Source organism: Amblyomma mixtum, chromosome 8 (assembly GCF_055824585.1).
Source record: "Amblyomma mixtum isolate Tamu chromosome 8, ASM5582458v1, whole genome shotgun sequence".
Lineage (NCBI taxonomy): Eukaryota > Metazoa > Arthropoda > Arachnida > Ixodida > Ixodidae > Amblyomma > Amblyomma mixtum.
Window position 1 is genome coordinate 113,918,601 of NC_143019.1, and position 12,557 is coordinate 113,931,157.

At 43.0% G+C, this 12,557-nt stretch overlaps 1 protein-coding gene across 1 annotated transcript in view; it reads left to right on the forward strand.

Moving 5' to 3' along the window:
* Positions 1–8,420: 8,420 nt before the first annotated feature.
* Positions 8,421–12,557, forward strand: part of LOC149334003 (cytochrome P450 2C23-like) — a 55,427-nt gene continuing 51,290 nt past the window's right edge. The window contains exon 1 of the mRNA XM_089554979.1: positions 8,421–8,554. The gene's annotated coding sequence lies outside the window, so the exon portion shown is untranslated. The remainder of the gene's footprint in view (positions 8,555–12,557) is intronic.

The window sequence follows — 12,557 nt, forward strand, 5'->3', positions numbered from 1 at the left end:
TTCAACAGGTAAAGACTAATCTGCTTGTGCCACGAACCTTTTTCTGTTACTATCGTTCTGGATGGCAAGCTATTGCAAGTCGTGCAATGGCTTTCTGTGACCATCTGGGTTTTGTCAGCCTGCTAAAGAAATTGACAAAAGCAAACACAAAGCGCTGAAAGTGTTCTTTACGGTGAAGACGCACAAGCAAGGCTTGCCATTCAGAACGATAGTAACAGAAAAGGGTTCGTGGCAGAAGCAGATTAGTCTTTGCCTGTTGAAGCATTTGAATAAACTAGATACAGGCGATCCGTTTTTACTAAAAGATCCAACGAAGTTTGTGAATTCCTGAAAACTGAGGTTGATGTGGCGCTCTGCGACGTTCTTTTGTCTTGTTTGTGTGTCTTGTTTCTGGCGCCTTGACTTTACAATGAATTACCAACTACGCCAGCAAGAAGTTCGTTTGAAGCTGTCAAACAACTGTGGGTGGGAGTTGCCTTCGGTGGCGTTCTTTTGTTTCCTTTAAGGTAAGCGTTTACGCGTTTGAAATCTACCGGTACCTTCGATGACGTCATAATGCGTCCCCCATTTAACGCTGTGCGCTGCGGAGAAGCTTTAAGGCCATCGGGATTTTAATCTTCGATTGCGTCACTATTTCAAATGCTAGCCCAAAAAGACTTTGCATGCTTTTTGTGCAAAGTTAACACATTCGAAAACTTTAAGCCGGTCTATTTCTAATTTCTACGCAGTTGCCATTTAAAGGAGCTCTGAAACAACTTCCGATGAGAGCACATGAACTCTCTCAATCGCTTCATTGTGTTTTCATGAACACCTCAGCCAAATGATACCCTTCTACACGCTGCAGAGGACCCACAATAACGCGCGAAAGTTGGCGAGCCCTTCCCGGCGACTTTTTCATACTCACACCCTCCTCCGTCGGTCGCACCTACGTGTACAAGTTGAGAGATGGCCATTGATTAGATCCTTTCAGACGTCAGGCAGCTATAGCGGCGGCGGCCAATATTCCGCGTAGCTCCGGCAGGCCAGGAAACTCCGCCCCTGGAGGTGGGGCCGGCCGATAAGCGCCGACCTTACAGCGTGCAAAAAGTGACAAGAGAAGAGGGAAAGGCGCGAAGACGCTGAAATTTTAACTTTTACTGCAGATAACTCAGCTTCTATCAAGTGCATTAAAGAAATTCTTCCTGGACAATATTCGTCAAGCGGGGTGCTTTCAAGTCCCAGACATACCGCAACTTAACTACAGCCCGTTTAAAATTTCTGAATATCATCGCTTACCCCAACTCCTTGCCAACTTCGGCGGCTTGTCCTACTGTACACCGTTTTTGACCGATAAAGGTCACCCGGTACATCTGGTCTGCACCGTTTAAGATTACGCAGGTATTTTGAAATATATGCGAAGTGAGCTGCGTCCACAGTAACTTCATCGTATTCTACCACAGCTTCGAGCATGAATCGTCTCTATTCTGACGCCATTACGCTGTGCCGCTAAAGTATCACTGTAATAATGTTACGAATATGTTATAGAAGGAAAAGAAAATATCAGGAAACCCTATGCAAGAAATATTAAATCAGGCTTAGGCAACCACTTTTTGAAACGTCGTCGGATTTTGTATTGGAGCATGCAGCAACAAATGCAAGAGTGTCCCAGCTGCGAAGAGGGTTTTAGCACAGAAGGGCGTTAATGGTTAACTCTGGGCATCGGCACGGATTATACCTCGTGGACTAAAGCAAAAATTGATTTATCAAACAATTAATATATTAAACAGTGATCACTTTAGCGTATAATACAAACAATCCTTCCACAACTTCAAAAACTACCGTAAAAAGCTTTTAGTGGGCAGTGACACTGCATTCTCTACTTGCGCTCATCCCTGATAACACATGTAACCTCAGCTATGTCGCATTTTATTATGTTATTTCTATGTTAATATTTATGTTATATGATATATTATGTTACGTGATTTCTCTCAGCGCTTGTAAAATATATTTGTCATTGTTTCAACATTTACAATGCACGTTAGCCTAAACCTTGTTTTATTGTTAAATGTTTCTATGTACAGATCTATTTATTGCTCATGTTATTTATTTTTTAGACCAATGAATTCTGTCGTTTTTCTTTTCTTTGTTGACTTCTGTTGTAAGCCAATTTTGTTGTTACATAATACCTATCTTCTGCCTTTTCAAAATCTATCATGTTAAACAAAAAATAATGCTTTGAAGACGTGCGATCTGAATAATTGAATTTTTCGTTGCTGTCTGCTGTGTGTTAAGATATGTTTGGCAAATATGTGTGTGAATGATACGTCATGCTGCCTTGAACGGTTGCGGCGCAGAGGCTCTGTCTGGCATTTTGCCTTTACCTCTGCCCCTAACACGGAGAAAATCCGTGAAACAATAAACATTAAAAAAATACAGTATTAAAACTTTCTCCCTTTTGCACTTGATTGCGTGTAAATGGATACTATGCTAGCTCGGCAGCCCCACCTGTGAGAAGAGGTTAATGAACAATATTCGAATCCTCAGCAGATATATTTTCTTTTTATTGTCATTTTAGAATGCCATCAAAGTAGAGAGATTTGAATCAGGCTGAGTGTGGTTAACGAAACAAAACGGCATGTATTCACACATGTTACCGAACGGCATGTAACCAAGCTAAATGTACCGAAGCTTTTAAGAACCTGAAGGTTGTTTACAGTCGCGTGACCCAGTCTGCAGCATTTTTCGTTCTTCAGTTATTTATTAGTTAACCCTAATTAGCTAAGTTTTTAGTTGCAGACTTCAGGAACAAAGTGTCAATGAAAAAGTTGTAGATCGCTTTGAAAAAAAATACTGAAAGGTTTCCACCATGGTACTATTTGTGTCAAGTAGTTTTCCTCCGGCCTTGAGCCATAATTCGCACAATAAGAAAAACCTTCCATGTGACCACGGTGCCACTTCAACGTCCCAAGGCGCGTCTTAGAGAAAAAAATCTCCGTTTTTTTCTGAACTGCTGTCGCCGATGTGCTTTCGTGTGCAGGTTGGAGCAGAGATGTGAGCCAGGAGCTGTTCATGCGATAGGTTTCTTTTGAGGCTACTAAATAAAGGTACATATATTGTGATTCACCAAGGTGGAAATTTGGACAAATCGGTATTGATCCATAGCATCAGAGTAGCGCAAAACCAGGACGACGGACAAAAGGGGAGAGAACACACACCAAAAACACAGGCGCTAACTTCCGACTGACGAAGAAAGCTAAAAGCAACCATGTGAACGGAACCTGTTTTGACCATTGTACAAGGGTGTTTTCACCCGCTACTATTGACCAGCGAAATGCCTACTGACTCACGAGATAACATTTTTTGATATTCGGCTTAAATTCATGGACAACCACGTTTGCTGGTGCTATTCACCTCGCGCCAACAAACCGCTTCTACCCTATACATCAGCTGGATCTGAACTCATGAAACGAGGCATTATTAACCTATGCATGGAAAACGCCTTTGAAAAGTCGTGCCCCCATGAATCCACTTCTAGCTTTCATGAACAACTCGCGAGGTTCCTCGAAGCAGGGTACCTTAAAGATTTCGTGGGTTCAGTCGCCGAAAACCTCCTGAAAAAGAAGCTCCGGAAAAAACGTGACACCACAGAAGAAACGAGGAGCAAGGTGGCTGTCATTCCTTACGCCCATTGTCTCGCGTACAATCTCAAGAAAATAGGAAAAAAGGCAAACGTTCTCGTGGTGTTTTCAGCTCCAAAGAAACTGAGTGTGTTATGCAAAAGATCCCTGCCCTCCGCACATCGCTCCCAAAAGCAGCAGTGTATCATTCGCCACAGGAATAGATTTGTTAAATGTACTGAGGGCAGTGTGTACAATATTCCGCTCTCTTGTGGCAAGCAGTATATTGGTCAATCTGGTAGGTGCCTGAACGATAGGCTTCGGGAGCACACTAACAACACGCAGACATATACCGGCAGCAATCTAGCCTTGCATTGCAAAGATTGCAAGTGCGTGCCTTTTTTGGATAAATGCTGAGTCGTTGCTAAGAGTAGAGATAAGCTAACTCGCGAAATTGTGGAAGCTGCACAGATTGCTGCCTTACAAGATAACTGCGTTAGTACTCCGTCCATTTCCTTGTCTAAACGAGAGCTGGCCTTCTTGGGTTCAAAACGTCCGTGATCTCCCATTTTTTATCGCATCTTTTTTTTTCTTTAATTTTTCCTCTTAGGTCAGCGCATGCGCAACTTTTGCTCAGGTTCCGTTACCTTGGTTGGTTTGAGCTTTCTTCGTCAGTCGGAAGTTAGCGCCTGTGTTGTTGGTGTGTGTTCTCTCCCCTTTTGGTGTGTGTTGGTGTGTGTTGGTGTTGGTGTGTTGGTGTGTGTTCTCTCCCCTTTGTTCTCTCCCATTAATCAACCAACACGCATTACGCCCGAAGTATCAGCGTTACTAGACACCTTCATTACTAATGCATGTGATGAATTGTCAATATCCGGTGCACTGGCAGGTGATCTTAGTGATCACCTGCCAATTTATTTAATTACAAATCTCATAGTCCCCCATAACAAACCTGCAAAGAGGTTTGCTATGCGTATTGAAGACATAAGCCAGACTACTTTACAAACATTTTACGATAAACTGTCGCAAGTAAATTGGAGCAGCGTCTACGAGGAAACCGATGTTGATGAAGCTTACGGTATTTTTATTGCCACCTATAAGCAGCTGTATTGTGAGTCTTTTCCATACAAAACCAGAGTGTCAGCTTCGAAGGCACGTAAGCCGTGGATAACTAAGGAATGCCTAAAGGCGATACGAATTAAGAACATACTTTTTAAACGCTTTCTAAAAACAAAAGATATTGACGATCTGAAGAAGTTTAAGGCTTCGAGAAATAAAGCCAACAGTATCAATCGGCAAGCCAAAAGAAACTACATGAGTAACCAATTTAACGACGATGTAATGAAGCACTCTGATATTGTTTGGGGTCGACTCAATAATTTGCTGAAATCAAAAGAGAAGACTGTAGTAGATGAAATAGTCACAGACGGCACTCACTTGTCCGGTTCTCAACTAGCAGATGCTTTCAACGATTTCTTCGTGTCCATTGCAGACAGCACGCAACCAAACCAATACCTCAACAGCTTGAGTCAAAAGGTCAGCGAAACCGCGTTTTTAACCCCTGTTACAACTAACGAAGTTCTTTCGGTCTTACAGTCGCTTAAAAATAGTAAAAGTAAGGACATAGACGACCTCCAAATACTTCCAGCGAAGTATACATCCCACATACTTGCTCCAATATTAGAACACATAATAAACTTGGCATTTTCCTCTGGAACTTTCCCGAAAAAGCTACAGATTGCCAAGATTACCATCATTTTTAAAGGAGGAGACGCTAATAATTTCTCCAACTACCGACCTATATCGATCTTGCCAGTTTTTTCGAAATGCTTTGAAACGCTTTTACAAGTGCGCATTACAAGCTTTATTAACAACCACAAAGTCATATCACCTTCCCAGTTTGGTTTTGTCAAAGGAAAATCAACGGAAACGGCGTTATTAATCATGAAGGAAATTATATTAGAGTCATTTGAAGAAAAAGAACTAACTCTCGGTGTTTTCGTGGATTTTTCCAAAGCATTCGACTCCATAAATCACCAAATATTATTTCATAAACTTGAGCACTATGGATTTCGCGGCACATTCCTTCAGCTTTTAATAACATATTTAGAGCACCGCCAACAACGGGTTGTAATTAACAATTCTTCATCGCACTTTAGATCCATTCATTCTGGCGTGCCGCAAGGCAGTATTCTTGGACCTACACTGTTTAACATCTACATTAACGACATTGTGAACATTAACAACAGCGCTAAATATATAATGTATGCAGATGATGTCAGCATATTTTTTAGGGCTAAAACACTTAGTGACTTGACATTAAACGCTAATGAAACTCTGCGCAAACTGGTCGAATGGAGTACTGAATCTTTGTTGAAAATTAACGCTACCAAAACTAGAGCTGTACTTTTTAGACCTAAGAACAAACCACTAGAACATTTACCTGCACTAACGCTTGGTTCTCAAAACATTGAAATAGCGCCGTCAATAAAGTGTCTAGGTGTGACACTGCAGTGCAATCTTTCATGGGACATACACATCGACAATATGGTTAAGAAACTTGCAAAATGCACAGGCATGTTATACAAAGTCCGCTCTTTACTACCTCTGAGTGTCAGACTGTTAGTTTATAATGCACTATTTCTATCTACCCTTTCATATTGTCATCTGGTGTGGGGTACAACAACATGGTCAAATACATATAGGCTACAGAAAATACAGAAAAAGGTCATTCGTATCATTGCAAATGCCCCGTTTACTGCTCACACTCAACCTCTTTTCGCATCATTAAAAGCAACTCCTATTAACGACCTATAAATCTATTGCTACGTAAACGATATGAAAGAGAACGGAAAAATCAAGACGAATTCTTTGATATCACAGCTAACTTACGACCCAAAGCTAATTACTACCCAACGCGTAATAATGACGTCTGGTATGTGCCCCGTACTAATTATGGTCGTCAAATGCTGCGACATATAATTCTAATTCTTCTTAATCGGCGCAATGAGCCCTGAGGACCTAACGGTACGGTTTTTTTCTTACTGCAAGTTTTTCCTCCTTTATCCCGTTTTCTTTTGTGATTGTTATCCTTAGTTCATTTTTAGTGTCTTTGAGCGTTGCGTGTTAATCTTGCCGACTTCAACTATCTATAATTTCAAGAGGATGTTCACTAATCTTTATTGAATGATATTTACCTATGCATCATCATCATCATCATCAGCCTGACTACACCCACTGCAGGGCAAAGGCCTCTCCCATGTCTCTCCAATTAACCCTGTCCTTCGCCAGTTGCGGCCACTGTATCCCCGCAAACTTCTTAATCTCATCCGCCCACCTAACTTTCTGCCGTCCCCTGCTACGTTTGCTTTCTCTTGGAATCCATTCCGTTACCCTTAAGGACCAGCGGTTATCTTGCCTTCGCATTACATGCCCTGCCCAAGCCCATTTCTTCCTCTTGATTTCAACTAAGATGTCATTAAACCGCGTTTGTTCCCTCACCCACTCCGCCCGCTTTCAATCTCTTAACGTTACACCTATCATTTTCCTTTCCATAGCTCGCTGCGTTGTTCTTAACTTAAGCTGAACCCTCTTTGTTAGCCTCCACGTTTCTGCCCCATAGGTGAGTACCGGTAGGACACAGCTGTTGTATACTTTTCTCTTCAGGGATATTGGTAAGCTACCATTCAAGATCTGAGAGAACCTGGCATATGCGCTCCACCCCATTCTTATTCTTCTAGTTATTTCCCTCTCATGATCCGGATCTGCGGTCACTACCTGCCCTAAGTAGACATATTCTCTTACTAAATCCAGCACCACGCTACCAATGGCGAACTGCTGTTCCCTTGCTAGGCTGTTGAACATTAATTTGGTTTTCTGCATGTTAATTCTTAGCCCCACCGTTCTGCTCTGCCTGTCTAACTGATTGATTGATTGATTGATTGATTGATTATGATTTACCTATGCACTGTAGTCTTTTTTATTGTTCTGTCCGTGTTCTGTTGCTGCCGGTTTTTATGTACGGGGGTGCGCCCCTCTGTCAAGCCAGTCATAGGCTTTTTGGGTGTACCCCCTAACATCCCTGATGTTTAAATAAAGGTATTTGTATTTGTATTCCTGGTTTTGCGCTACTCTTATGTTATAAACCGACTTAGGGTTGTTTAGAGCCGCGTGGCCCGACACTGCAGTGTTTTGTTCGTTATTCAAAGTTAACTGATTAGTTTAGTCTAATTGGCTAACTTATTAATCGTTGACTTGAGCAAAAAAGCGTCAATGGGAAAGTTATAGATGGTCTCCAAAAAACGCTAGCAGGGCTGTTTTCATCAAGGTACAATACGGTATATGTACCTTTGGGTTCGGAAAGGTTGTATTTTTGGGTTCGGAAATTTCCTTTTCAAAAGCCTGGTTACATTCAGCTGGAGCATCTAGTATATGTCCTTGGCCTGCCTGTATTGTGGACATCCACCCAAGGCATTACTGGCACGACGTGAAGCGACAGATAAAGGCTGACCTCTACTTTTCAGTCACCTTCACGCACGTGTTGCTGAATTTGTAGGACTGAAAAATATGTTTTTCAAAATTTACACTACAACCTTAATTGCGTTGCTGTCACAGCTAACATCTGCCCAGCCGCGCTGATTCCTGTCGTTTTGACAGCGAAGGGTTGGCACGCCTGTATCACGTACTCTGGGCTAATAGGCTGTTATTAGGGTCAGAATGGTACAGGTGCGCTGTCACGAGTGTGCATCAACCCGTCTAGGGTGAGTGCTTTCGCTTTTATTGTAGGAGACCGTTAACATTCACTTCTGGACGATGTCTGCTGATGCAGAACATGCTTTTGCACATAGGTAACACAACCGAGACTGATAACTAACGCTATAAAAGCGGCTAGGAAGAAAAGGCATGTAGTGCGGTACAGGTGCAGCCCAGGCAACTGTTCGTGTTGCTGGAAACCGACGCTGGTAAGTATGTTGCACACCTGATAACAAGATATGTTATCTCCATTTCAGCTATCAGATGTATTCATCCGTAGAGTGGCGGACAGCAGCCATAGAAATTGCTGCTCCCTTTGTTTATCCAGACGGTAACTGAATTCACAGTGGCAGTAGTGCAGGTCATAGTTGTACTCGAAGAATAATAAATGCTGTGAAAAGCCATGACCTTTAGTTCTGTTGGTACTGTAAAAAGCCATGCCGTTTTCTCTCCACCAGTGTTGTTCTATAGGACTGTGTGTAGTGTAGAAAAAGATCAATGGAATAAAAACTGCAAGAAGGTGTGTGACAGCATCGACAACTGCTATCAGCTACCTAAAGCAGCTGTGCCCGAGCCGGCGCAAAACAAACAAACATTAGAAGATAGGCAGAGAAAGCGAAGAACTGGGGGGTTGTAAGAAAAGATAAGAGGAAAAAATGTATATATAATGTTTATAATGAGCCCTGCATTTTCCATCGCCTTTGCCTGTTCAGTAGCATAACTAGGATCTCGGTTCTAGCATTCTTGATGCCATGGGTAGCAAAGAGGGTTCTCGCACAGCTTCCCCCCTCTGTTCGATCCCGTCCTACGTGAAACTTGCGGTAACAGAAGACGTATTGCGTCCGCCGCTACGGAGGAGGGTGACACTTGTAAACACTCTGAAGGTTAGGTTACAGGCAAACATAGAATACCCCCCAAAGCAGAAGACTGGACAGCCGCGGCCGTAACTCAGTAGGTAGAGCGCCAGATGTGGAACTCGGAGGTGATAGGCTCGGATCCCACCGGCGGCATGCGGTTGTTTTTCTTCTGCTTTCTAACCAAGTATCTTTAAGCGACAGATCGCTAACAGTATTAATTTACTATAGATCAACAGCTCTTTTTTTTAAAAAAAATAGTACCATACCCTTGTGCTCCTTGGTTTCGGTGACTGTTGGCTTCCTTCCTTCGTACATATATTGGGCAGGCGCTCTGTTCGATCCCGAGTGCCGCCGGGTACCCTGCGGTTCTCCGATTTGCACAAGATTTTTCCTGGCCTGATGTTCGGCTCTCCTGGCGTGAAATGTTTGGAGGAGGTCTTGGGCCATCCCCGCCCCTCCCTCCATAGAAATTCTGTCTGGGAGGGACAGGAACATGACAATGTCGACACCGGAGTGCCACAAGGCAGCATTCATGGGCCAGTCTTATTCTTTAATTATGTCAACCACATTGTACACTGCACCCACGGTGCGCAGCTGATGTCATACGCTGATGACACTACGTTTCTTGTAGCGGGCGATAATGAATGAGAAATTGAATAAAAGGACAATTTGGCGCCAAGCAGTTTGTCTGGGTAAAAAACACTCATTCAAGAATAAATCCAAATCAATCAAAAGCTCTCTTGTAAATACCAAAAGGGAAGCAACAATCGAGATAGGTTAGCCTACTTACAGAGATGCAACTCATGGAACTAGCTAACTGTGTAAAGCTGTTCTGCGCAATGCTTTCAAAGAATTTAACTTGGAATGAACATATGAGTACCATGCATCTAAAGTATGATCAGCTGTTGGCATGATATCCAGAATGAATCATGTAATGCCAGTAAAACTAAAGCGTTTATTTTACAACGCATTATTGTTTTCGTCTACGCGATATTGACGCGTAATATTGTGTACTACAGTTGTCAGAGACTTCAATAGATTACATCTGGCACAGAAGAGAACAGTCCGATGCGTAGCTATTGTAACGTATTCTCATCCAACTAGCGTTTTGTTTTTATATATGATCTTACAGTACGGGAAAATGTTTCCCTTCTCCTAAAGCGGCATAGAGAAAATCGGTATATCCCTACACCCCGGTCGCATTACAGTAAACAGTGACTATGTTATACTTTGCGTATACATTGTCAGATGAGTTGGCCCTAGAGTATTTTGACCCCTCTGGATAGTCAAAAAGTGTATTATCAATCAATCAATCAATCAATCAATCAATCAATCAATCAATCAATCAATCAATCCACTTTCATTTCCTGTGAAAAGGGGGAGTACGGGGCTAAAAGCTCGGAGAGCTTGACTAGGTCCCGACCCCTAGTCGTTTCGGTCGCCGAAAACATTTGCTCTCCTGCATGTTGCATTATTGCTGTTTCCTCTTATATGATATGAACTTATGAGGTGTGTAACGTTTGTTTTCACACGCAATAAGGTTATGTTTTGTTTCTCGATTTGTATGGTTTATTTCCATGCATGTTTCTTTTTGCCGACACAACCGTTGCCTACAGCGACAATGTATTGCATGTTTACTAGGTGCCGGGCCCTTCTCAAGCTTCTCCTACAGCTTTTAGCCCAGGGTTCCTTCTTTGTAAAAAGAAAAATAAACTGAACTAAACTGAACTCCACTTAATCTTGTGCGGTAAACCACGATTTGGTCTTTTATTTATTTTTTTGCCCATGCGTTTCACCTAAGAAAAGCCGAAGACCTGGCCGGGGAGAAATTTTGTAACCCTTATAAAACCAGCGTGTACCCAGTAATACAGGGGATCGAAGCTGGCGCTCCCGAATGCGAGGCGTAATACCGGGTTTCTGTGATCAAAAAACAGTAACTTCTCGATATAAAGCGCACTTATTACTGAATAAGAAATAATTTCATGGTTCCGTGCACCGAAGCTTTCTGCTCTCAGTGTTCTTGTCGACTTTTTGAAAGCTCGTAATGCGTTCCCAGTAGAAGGGTCTGTGCAAGTAAAAATCGCGACCGCTTTCTCTCAGTTCACAGTGGCACATTGCATACTTATGAATAAACTTAGTAAAGACGATTTACAGCGCGCAGTTCTCCCGTTAAATACCACATGGTTCCACAGGTGCGCTCACAGCACGGCGCCATTACGGGCCTCGTGAGTCGCCGGCGTGTACGCCCCGACGCAGCAGTGGAAATACTGCGGTTGGCTGCCAACGTGTTCTTCCTGTGAAGATGTGAAAAGGCAGAGGAAATGCGTGCTGTGTTGTGGATTCCAAGAATCGCAACAAAGAGCTAAAAGTGCGGGATGCGATCATTTGCGATCTTCACGGAACCGAACTGAGCAAGGACGTACTGCCCCTGTTCGCGCCTGTGCGCCATGTATCATTTCCGAACGGGCGAACGCAACAAACATGTTCGCCTGCGCTGGATACCCAATTTAGAAAGGCAGCTGGTTTCCATCTTGCAAAATCTGCGAGGGTAAGTGCACAACATAGCCGCATGAACGAGCTGTTCAGCCACCGAAACCGTTACTTCGTGCTTTCATTTATCGTCCAGTGCGCTGAGATTGCGTTGTTCGTAAGTTAAGGCGTGCGGCCATTGGTAATATAAGCGTCCGAGGCTGAATTAGGAGCGGGAAGAGCGACACGATTCATTTACAACCGTTACAGGCGCCTATATAGACTCTCCTTCCGCCATGCTGAAACTCGCAGACTTAGAACCACTTGCAGATAGAAGGAAGAAAGCCCGTGTGAACTTCCTTCATTCATTATACTTTTCTCCACTTGGTATCCGCCCTGAAAATTACACCGTTAATGATTCTACACGAGCCTCGCGCCATAAGCATGCCCTTAGCCTGAAACCTATTTTTGCACGCACAAATACCTACAAGTTTTCTTTTTTTCCGAGAACAGTTTCTGAATGGAATGCTCTACCGGAGAACTCTCCGTTGCTTTGTAATCATTCTTGATTTTCACTGTTGGTTTAGTAGCTGTACTGTAACCGCGTTTTCAATTGTACTTTTGCGTTGCTTGTTTTGCGGTATTTATATTGTTCGGTACTATCGCACCTGCTTTGCCTCCTGTATGTATTTCCCTCTCCTGCTTGGACATACAGCATGTCCGCACTATTCAATAAATAAATAAATAAAAGGCAACTTAGGCTCTTACACATCGCTACTGAATAGTGGGCACTGCAAAGCCGTGCGAACGGACAACCTATCGTCAGTCCGTGTATTGCTCGCCGTCTTCGTTCTACTGTTGAACTTCGCTCCAAGTAGCGCAGTTT